Source organism: Notothenia rossii (genome assembly GCF_949606895.1).
Source record: "Notothenia rossii genome assembly, chromosome: 11".
Lineage (NCBI taxonomy): Eukaryota > Metazoa > Chordata > Actinopteri > Perciformes > Nototheniidae > Notothenia > Notothenia rossii.
In genome coordinates, this window is record NC_136910.1 from 55,531,022 (window position 1) to 55,541,967 (window position 10,946).

Here is a 10,946-nt window from a genome sequence, read left to right on the forward strand (position 1 = left end):
ATCTTCTTTTACTCCACAGTTCCCACACTTGTTACTGTCACTTTTCCCCATGATATACAGCGTACTATTCAAAGCCGTCTGATTTATTCAGAGTCTAGCCATCATGATTTCCTCCCTTCTTTTTCTTTCTTTATGAATATTCATTGTAATTGTATTTTGTACTTTGTGATAGTCCTTGCCTTTCTGGTCTTTCTCCCACCTTTTCTGCCAGATCTCCATCCCTTTTTTCTTAATGACTGCTTTTTCCTTCTCCTTTACCAAGTTGTACTTCCGCCTTTTGAAATTACTCCGACTGTTTCTCTCCTCTTGTCTCGTCTCTGTGCGTGTGTGTTTGAATCTATTGTGCTGACTGCACCGATTGGATTGGCTGAGTAGCGTCACCTCCTTAAAACATTAAACAATAACTTTTTAAAACCTTTTTATTTTTATGTTTTAAACACATTGTATAAAACTCCCCCACTACTTGGACTATTCCTTGCACCCCTCTAGAATAAGCCCGAATGGTCTCAACCATATTGCATCAGTAACGTGCACTTGTTATTATAACAAGATCGCAAGGACACTGATAGCAATCGGAAAATTGAGTGTTGTTCAGTTTGTGTGGTGTGGAACATGCGTGTCCGTGCATGAAAATATACCAAACACCCAATTACAATTGCATGTTCAATTCACTACCCTGGAAGCTAATACAGTTGTTAAAGTTGGAACAGCCTGTGGACAGCCGTTCTTCCTTGCATGTCAGTCGCCGACACCTTCTTACAGAGGACAGGCACATCTAGCTGCAGCACGACCCGTATATTTCCGCACGCCGTGTTCTCAAGACATATTTTTTTGGTGGATAAATCCTTATATGCTCCCGGCAACACAAACTTTGCCTCCTTATTACACTCACCCCTATTTTAGTGGGAACAATGAGTCTGCGTCTTTGATGCACACAGGAATAAACGCAGATCATACTCTGGCTGCAGCCTTTACCGGTACTTGCTTTTGATCAAAGTCAATGCGGAAAACCTGCACTCACACAGGTAGGTGGAGGGGAAGGGAATGAGCACTCACACAGGTAGGTGGAGGTGAAGGGAATGAGCCCTTTTACAGCCTTTTTGGTGAGGTGGGGGAACTCGGTCTCCACAGACAGCCACAAGTGTGCAAGTGTCACTTTACTCGTCTTTTTCTCATTCTTTTGTGTCTCACGCTGCGCCTCCCCTGAAGCTCTCTGGCGCCCCCCAGGGGAGGGGCGCCTCACACTTTGAAAACCGCTGCACTAGGGGTCTTATTGATTGTTACTGTTCCCCTTACTTTCTTTATTGCTTCTGCGCAGGCCCGGACTGGAGGACCGGGAGGTTACCCGATGTTAAGTGGCCTGCTGGCCTGAGGATTTTTTTTAATGTATTGTATTGTGAACGCAACGCTGCGCAAATGTGGGTCTGACTCTGCCGTCTGCCTCACAGAGGGTGACTGGCTGTCTACATGATGTGGCCTGCCGACATGGCCACTTTCATACAGATCATACACTAATGCCCTCGATTAGTCTCTGTGTGTCATTCAAGCTCGCGAGGGAGTGTGTGTATGTGTGGCGCGAGCGAGAGAGAGAGAAAACGGGTGAAAGAAAACGCGCGCGCCGGTTACGTGTATTGTTGTTGTTAGCATCTGGTGCTAGCTAGCAGCGCTAACGGATATAAGGAGCTGTTTCAACAACAAGCTGGGGAAGAGTCCTCTGCTGTCAGACTGAGAGACTGATAACTACAGCTCAGGGGCCGTATTCACAAAGGATCTTAGGGCTAAAAGTAGCTCCTAACTGGCGAATTTAGGAGAAACTCCTAAACATAATGGGCGTGTCAGTCTTAAATTTAGGACTCCTAATTTTTTTCACTAAGAGCAATTCACAAAGTATTTTAGGCCTAAAAGTAGCACCTACATTTAGGAGAGCTTAAAAGTCCTCGAGAGGACTCCTAACTCAGTAAGACCTATTCACAAAGAATCTGAAAATGGCTGCGAGACGAAATGTTTTGGAGACAATGGAAGACTGTGAATTGATCAAGAGATATAGGCTAAATCGTGAGGGTATCAAACTTGTTGTGGAATTAGTGCGGGATGCAATAACATCCCCGACTAACAGGAATAACCCGATTAGTCCGGAAATAAAATGTTTGGCAACACTACGATATTTAGCAACAGGGAAAATGCAACTTTGCAATGCCGACGATTTAGGAATATCGCAACCATCAGTCAGCCGTGCCATAAACCAAACCATCAACGCGCTCTCTAGACCACATATCATCCAACAGTTTATCCGGTTTCCTTTGGACAATCAACAACTACACAGGATCAAAGACAACTTCATGGCAATGCAGGTATGCCCAGTGTGGTCGGTGCTATTGACGGGACGCACATAAAAATAATTGCGCCATCAAAAGATGAGGACGTGTTCGTCAATAGAAAGAAAGTACATTCCATCAACACGCAGATTGTTTTCATTCATCATGATAGGGGGCTTTAACGGCGGTATGGGCTGTTATTGAAAGTGTTTAAGTGCTGGAAATATGCTCATTGGATAATAGTTTGCAGGGTGCTTTTAATTGCCTCCTCGATTTAATGCAATTTACGTATTTTTATTGTTTGCTCTCTCTCTTTAACGTGCATATACAACGTCATTATCGTGGTCTGCACAAACTTGTCATCATGCGTGTATTCTGCTAACTGCACTGTCCATAACTATTTGATAGGAATATATTTCTAGCCTCGGCTATTTCCTTGTTTTTCGGTGTTTTAGTGGGCTCGTTTGTGGGATGTTGCGGATGAGTTTCACCGAGACCGCCTGCTCTGAACAACCAATCACCGTACTGACCGCTTCTAAACTCATGCACGAGAATCGACGTAATCCATAGCAACGGCGCGTCACTCTTAGTTCACTCTTAGTGATTTATCCTGAGTATGAGTAGGTCTCAGCGGCTTTGTGAATAACTTTTAAGAAAAAAACCGCTAGGAGCACTCCTAGCGGTAAGATAAAATGCTTTGTGAATACGGCCCCAGGTGAGGTAAAGGACTGTGTTTAGATAGTTAACTTAGTCTAAGTTATCTCAGTGGGTCTCAAACGGTTTGGTCACCATTTATGTAAATACATATTTCCATTTGAGGGGGGAGTGATTAGTAAAATATGCATTAATAATACAAATAAAATGTTAACTTGGTGAAAAAAGGTAAGATACACTTTTAAAATTGTTGAGAGCTAAAACTAGTCTTTGATGCTGCCTCAAAGAGGAGCAGGGGGGGAGAGGGGGGAGACAGGAGAGGCTGATTCAGGAGCCCAGACACACTCACACATATAAATGAACCAAAAACAAATAAATAAACAAGTTTCAATGTTTTTTCATATTGGATATGGTATGTTATTGGTCATGGCCATGTTCTTATGATTTTATGATTATTTAAATGTATACAGTTCTGTTTCATATGGGTGTAGTCTCTCTGTATTTCCCCCTCAAAGTGCACCAGATTTATGCATTTAAGTCCAACATTTAAAAACAAATCTTGCCCCCGGACCCCCCTATAGGATTTGAGGTCCACCCCCAATTAAAATATGTTCACATAGATAGGTTCCTAAATAGATTTGCAAATTTCTTTAAATAGTAACCTATCTCCATATGTTTGTTTTTGGGTAGTAGATTTAAACTAGAGGTCTATCACTATGGGCAGCAACGCTGTAAATATTGACAAATAAATCCAGCAAAATGGCACAAAAAACTGGTAGTGGCCTGGCTGGGTGTATAATTCCCGGCCTGACTTATTGTCCCAGTCCGGCCCTGCGTCTGCGTATGAAACTTTGTTTGTAATCTTAACTCTCTGCACCTCTCTGGCCTCTCTCTGCACTTCACATCATCCAAACGCAGCACTGTGATCTCCTCCGCAGTTACAACATTTAACCTTTGCATCCTTTTCACATTTCCCATACTCATGTTGTCCTCCCACCTTAGCTGTCCTGTACACTGCTGCGCTGTGTGCCCCATTCGTTGACATGCGTAGCACCTGAGAGGTTTGGGAATGTACTCCCTAACCATGAAGTTCAAATATCCCATTTGTACTGGGTTCTCTCAAACTGAATGAGAACTGATAAGGTTTCTTTGAGAGTGCCATCCCGTTTGCTTTTAAGCCTTGTGACTTCCACTACTTTGCCTCCTTTTTATTCACTTTGAACATCTTCCATTGACATGTCCAATGGTACTCCTGAGATTACTCCTCTCAGTTTTGCCATTGCCTTCATTTTCTCCCCATTCAGTGAGTTCATTCAGAGAATCTTTTCCTGCTGCTGTTTGTTATTGGCATGTATCAAAACCCACTTGTTGTTCATGAATTTAGCTAATTAAATTTTTCCAATCTCTTTTTCAATTGCTTTGGTAAGTTTAATCGGGTGGTAATGCCCACCATCCTGATTGAATTATATTACAACTTTCCACTCGTGTTCTAGTTCTTTATCCAACATTGCTTGGCTGTCACTTTGACTGATTTTTGATTTTTTGCTTTGGTTAGCCTCGTCTGCTTCACCCGACCAATCCGACCAACTTCGAGCTCTTACTGAGCTATCTCTTTCTCTCAAAGATATTTTCTTCCTCGCAGCTTTGGAAATCATCCATTCCATATTGTTTCTTTGGCTACCATCTGAGCTGGTTGACATGATGAAACAGTCAATGTACAGTTTATGCAAATCAGCGAAAAATAACAGTCCAATGCTGCCGTTTCTGTATGTATCCAAGTTTTCCGATTCTCTCTGAGCTTTCTGCCACGCGTCTCCGACTTCATTTCCTTCTTCCGCCCGTCAACAGCTCCTCTCCCCTATTCTTTTTGGCGGATTGCAAACAACTTAAAAGGTGCATACCGCCACCTACTGTACATGAGTATGAATCATCATATCATTCCAACTCGTTAACCTATGATCTAATCAAAATAAATACAAAAAAACATGAAATAAATAAAACAAAAATAAAAATCTATGTTCTTTCCTGACCTAATGTTAAATTATTTTTCCTACCCCAGTTTCACTCAATAATGTAAACAGTGCCTTTCTGGTAGCTCTTAAGGCCCAGATACACCGGCCAGTCACCTGAGAAGTCGCCGACGCCGACACCGACTGTTGCGTCGCCGGACTCTCCTGCGACTTCGCGCACTGGAACACACTGCAAATCAGAGCCGAGCACGTATGAACTGCGCATGCGTGAGTGGCAATAACTCTCCTTACCAGCAGGCGGCGGTAGTGTGTATTCATCATTCAAAAGAGGCAACAACCGGAACAACCGGAAGACAGAGAAGAAGAACAGACTCCGTGATATAAACAAACAACAAATAGCGTTTTTCTTTCCATTTTCACTCTCGTCCATTGAAAACATGAACGAACAGGAGCAGGACGAACGGGAGGTACTGGAGCTAGCAGCCCTTGGACTCACGCTTGTGTTAAATCATTTGTTTACCTCTCTCACTTCCGTTAACGCTTCTCATGCACTGATTCGCTAGCTGAACAGCCAATCAGTGTTATCCCTTTGTCCGACTTCCGGTGGTGTTCTCGACGCCGATTCAACATTGAATCGGCAAGAAAAGGCGTCAGGTCGGCAGAAAAGACCCGACGGTGCGGCGCACACCACTCCGAATAGGGCGCGCCCACGCTCATGTTCGGCCCGACTCCCATTTACTGCCGATTTCGGGCCGGTGTATCTGGGCCTTTACTCCCTCTCCTTTTGTTCCCAAAACACCTCCACTCCCTCTCTGCCTCTAAGACTTTAGCTTGTCTCTTTCTGCTTTATAGATGTCACAATGTAACAAGATATGTTCTATATCTTCTTTTACTCCACAGTTCCCACACTTGTCACTGTCACTTTTCCCCATGATGTACAGCATACTATTCAAAGCCGTGTGATTTATTCGGAGTCTAGCTATCGTGATTTCCTCCCTTCTGTTTCTTTCTTTATAAATATTAATTGTGATTGTCTTTTGAACTTTCTGATACTCTTTGCCTTTCTGGTCTTTCTCCCACCTTTTCTGCCGGATCTCCATCCCTTTTTTCTTAATGACTGCTTTTCCTTCTCCTTTACCAAGTTGAACTGGTAATGTTAGTAGTGGATGCTGTTTCAATTACATTAGTATGCATGAAAAGTGACAGGTGGGCCCGCCCCCAATTATGCTAATGAGACAAACAACAAAGACAAGCTGTAAACACTTAAAATAAATAGAATCAACAGTGTGAGGGTAAATTAAAAATATTCATTTATAAACATACAAGGGTTTATAAGGGGATAGGAGTTCAACTTTAAAAATGCACAGGATCATTATAAGAAGAGTGAGAGGGCTAATGAGCCAGCACCATACTTCCTCTATGCGTTTTCTTGACCTGTATCTGACCTTGAAAAACTCTGGTAAGTACTTTTTTATTTTATTTTATAATATCATGTAATTAGTTAATGTTGCTTGGTGTGTGTTAAACAACCTCTGTTCATCTGTTGTATTTATTTTTGTAACAGCACTATGGCTCGTAATGATTTAGAAGCTTTGGGGAAAAGTACCCCTATTAGGAATATTAGAGAGGATTAACTCTTTTGGTGGAACCCCATATGATTCATTCCCTGTGGAAAGTGAGTATATATGTATTTAAAACTGTATGTGTTTGTATCTAGCTTATTTTGAAAATCAAATATGTTTTTTTTTTGCTGACGTGTAAAATACCCAAAATAAAAAAAATAAAAAAATCCAAGGACTCTATTTGGGGAACTATTTGTCGCACGCAGCTCTGTATGTGATGACTACTTCCATTCTTGCAAGGATAATAAATATATGTATCCTGATATTGAAGACCAAGCCGGTGACGAGTGATATTTTTCTAACATAAAGCGTTAAATGGTTTAGGGCCAAAATACATTTCAGATCTCCTGCTACCTTATGAACCATCCAGGACTCTCAGGTCTTCAGAAATAACTTAACTGTAACGTAGTGTACTAAAAACTGTTGTTTAAGTGATTGTTTTGCCAGTGTGTCTACCTTTTCAGTTCCTTCCACCCCAACGTGAGCATAATCATATAGGACCAGGTTAGCTGACTGAATAGGAAGCATCTTGGAAGTGTCATGGACTCCAAATTCACCATTGGAAAGAATTGTGAGACGGTGTGTATAAAAGCACATCCTGTTTGACTCAGACTGTCCATGTTGATTTTCCACACCAGGAGGCCAGGCTCTCTTGGGTGAATGTCCTGTGTTTTGCGTTACAAACCAAACAGTTTGGACAGATTTGCTTTCTGACCTACTTCTATGAGGTTGATAAGCACCGATAAACATGTGTTCAACTTGGATGAACCTCGATTTTAAATTAAAAAAATAGCTTATAGTCCAATCTCAACTTTACTTTTCATTTTATTTCCACTACTAATAGCAGGCTCTCTTCCTTAGGATTGCTCTCATTGAATTCCATGTCCTCTGCTCCAGTTTGTGATTTTTTTGGAGAGCAACGTTATAGACATGCTTTATTAACTGCAGCTGTTCTCAGATTAGGCCTTAATGTTGACAACTTATATATTTACTTTTAATTCATCGACCTAAAGATGCAATTATGTGGAGTGATGTTAATTGTAAGGATGCAAAGCATAGGAGTGATATCTACTCCATGTACAATTATATGTAAGAGCTCTGTATGAAGGCAGTAAGCCTTACTACAAACGTCACAATAAGACACATAACATCAGGCCTGGCTGGAATAAGTACAGTGGGGCAAAAAAGTATTTAGTCAGCCACCAATTGTGCAAGTTCTCCCACTTTAAAAGATGAGAGAGGCCTGTAATTTTCATCCTAGGTATACCTCAACTATGAGAGACAGAATGAGAAAAAAAAATCCAGAAAATCACATTGTCTGATTTTTAAAGAATTTATTTGCAAATTATGGTGGAAAATAAGTATTTTGTTGTTTTATTTATATTTGAAATGTTTACATATTGAATTGTTTAGTTCTAATCTTTTAATGCCTCTAATGTACAATGCCTGTTTTTTTCTGCTGCTGCTTCTCAACATTTCCCAAATTGGCATCAATAAAGTACAACTTATCTTATATTATTGTATTATTGGTTTGAAGGCCAAAGATTCATGAGGGAATTCTTAAAACAGGTTTAAATATCCTAATTCTGGGAATAGAAAAGAAAGGTGGTTTAAAGGTCAAATATGAGTTCGGGTAACAGTAAAGACAGCTGGCTTTGGGGACGTGGAACGTCACCTCTCTGGGGGGGAAGGAGTCGGAGCTTGTGCGGGAGGTGGAGCGTTACCAGTTGGATCTGGTTGGGCTCATCTCTACGCACAGCGTCGGCTCTGGAACCTTACTTCTGGATAGGGGTTGGACTCTATTCTTCTCCGGAGTTGCTCAAGGTGTGAGGCGCCGGGCGGGTGTGGGGATACTCACAAGTCCCCGGTTGGGTGCTTCGTTGTTGGAGTCTACCCCAGTGGACGAGAGGGTTGCCTCCCTACGCCTGCGGGTTATGGGGGGGAAAACTCTGACTGTTGTGTGTGCTTATGCACCCAACAGCAGTTCGGAGTATACGGCCTTCTTGGAGACCCTGGAAAGAGTCCTGTATGGGGCTCCTGAAGGGGACTCTTTAATCTTGCTGGGAGACTTCAACACACATGTGGGCAATGATGGAGACACTTGGAGGGGAGTGATTGGGAGGAAGGGCCCCCCTGATCTGAACCGGAGTGGTGGTTTGTTACTGGACGTCTGTGCTAGTCATGGATTGGCCATAACAAACACCATGTTCGAACATAAGGATGCTCACAAGTGTACGTGGTACCAGAGCACCCTAGGCAGAAGGTCCATGATCGATTTCGTTATCGTATCATCGGACCTGAGGCCGTATGTTTTGGCACTCGGGTAAAGAGAGGGGCGGAGTTGTCAACTGATCACCATCTGGTGGTGAGTTGGGTCGAGTGGCGGGGGAAGCCTCTGGATAGACCTGGTAAGCCCAAACGTGTAGTTCGGGTGAACTGGGAACGTCTGGAGGAGGCCCAAGTTCAGGAGGCCTTCAACTCACACCTCCGGCGGAGCTTTTCGGGCATTCCTGTGGAGGTTGGGGACATTGAACCAGAGTGGTCGGTGTTCAAAGCCTCTATTGCCGGAGCGGCGGGGAGCTGTGGTCTCAAGGTCCTAGGTGCCTCAAGGGGCGGTAACCCTCGAACCTCCTGGGGAACACCGGTGGTCAGGGAAGCCGTCCGACTGAAGAAGGAGGCCTTCAGGGATTTGTTATCCCGGGGGACTCCCGAGGCAGTTGCAAGGTACCGACAGGCCCGAAGGGCAACAGCCTCAGCCGTGGCTGAGGCAAAGCAGCGGGTGTGGGAGAAGTTCGGAGAAGACATGGAAAAAGACTTTCGGGTGGCACCAAAGTTGTTCTGGAAAACTGTCCGACACCTCAGGAGGGGGAAGCAGGGAACCATCCAAGCTGTGTACAGTAAGGATGGGACGTTGTTGACCTCACTGATGGAGTGTTAGGGCGTTGGAAGGAGCACTTTGAGGAACTCCTGAACCCGACAACTCCGCCCTCTATGTTAGAGGCAGAGCTGGAGTATGACGGGGGATCGACATCAATCTCCCGGGGGGAGGTCACTGAGGTCGTCAAACAACTTCACAGTGGCAAAGCCCCGGGGGTGGATGAGATCCGCCCAGAAATGCTGAAGGCTCTGGGTGTTGAGGGACTGTCATGGTTGACACGTCTCATCAACGTTGCGTGGAAGTCGGAAACAGTACCGAAGGAGTGGCAGACCGGGGTGGTGGTTCCCCTTTTTAAAAAGGGGGATCAGAGGGTGTGTGCCAATTACAGAGGCATCACACTACTCAGCCTCCCCGGGAAAGTTTACTCTAAGGTACTCGAAAGGAGGGTCAGGCCGATTGTTGAACCTCAGATTGAGGAGGAACAATGCGGATTCCGTCCTGGTCGTGGAACGACGGATCAGCTTTTTACTCTCGCAAGGATCCTGGAGGGGGCCTGGGAGTACGCTTATCCAGTCTACATGTGTTTTGTAGACTTGGAGAAGGCGTATGACCGGGTTCCCAGGGAGTCACTGTGGGAGGTGCTGCGGGAGTATGGGGTGAGGGGGTCTCTACTCAGGGCCATCCAATCTCTGTACTCCCAAAGCGAGAGCTGTGTCCGGGTCCTCGGCAGTAAGTCGGACCCATTTCAGGTGAGGGTTGGCCTCCGCCAGGGCTGCGCTTTGTCACCAATCCTGTTTGTAATATACATGGATCGGATTTCGAGGCGTAGTCGTGGGGGAGGGGGTCTGCAGTTCGGTGGACTAAGGATTGCACCACTGCTTTTTGCAGATGATGTGTTTCTGATGGCTTCATCGGTCTGCGACCTTCAGCACTCACTGGATCGGTTCGCAACCGAGTGTGAAGCGGCTGGGATGAGAATCAGCACCTCCAAATCTGAGGCCATGGTTCTCAGCAGGAAACCGATGGACTGTCCACTCCAAGTAGGGAATGAGTCCTTACCCCAAGTGAAGGAGTTCAAGTATCTCGGGGTCTTGTTCTCGAGTGAGGGAACAATGGAGCGTGAGATGGGTCGGAGAATCGGAGCAGCGGGAGCGGTACTGCAGTCTCTTTACTGCACCGTTGTGACGAAAAGGGAGCTGAGCCAGAAGGCAAAGCTCTCTGTCTACCGCGCCATTTTCGTTCCTACCCTCACCTATGGTCATGAAGGATGGGTCATGACCGAAAGAACGAGATCGCGGGTACAAGCGGCCGAGATGGGTTTTCTCCTGCAGGTTGGCTGGTGTCTCCCTTAGGGATAAGGTGAGAAGTTTGGTCATCCGGGAGGGACTCGGAGTTGAACCGCTCCTCCTTCGCGTCGAAAGGAGCCAGTTGAGGTGGTTAGGGCACCTAGTTAGGATGCCACCTGGGTGCCTCCCTAGGGAGGTGTTCCAGGCACGTCCAGCTGGGA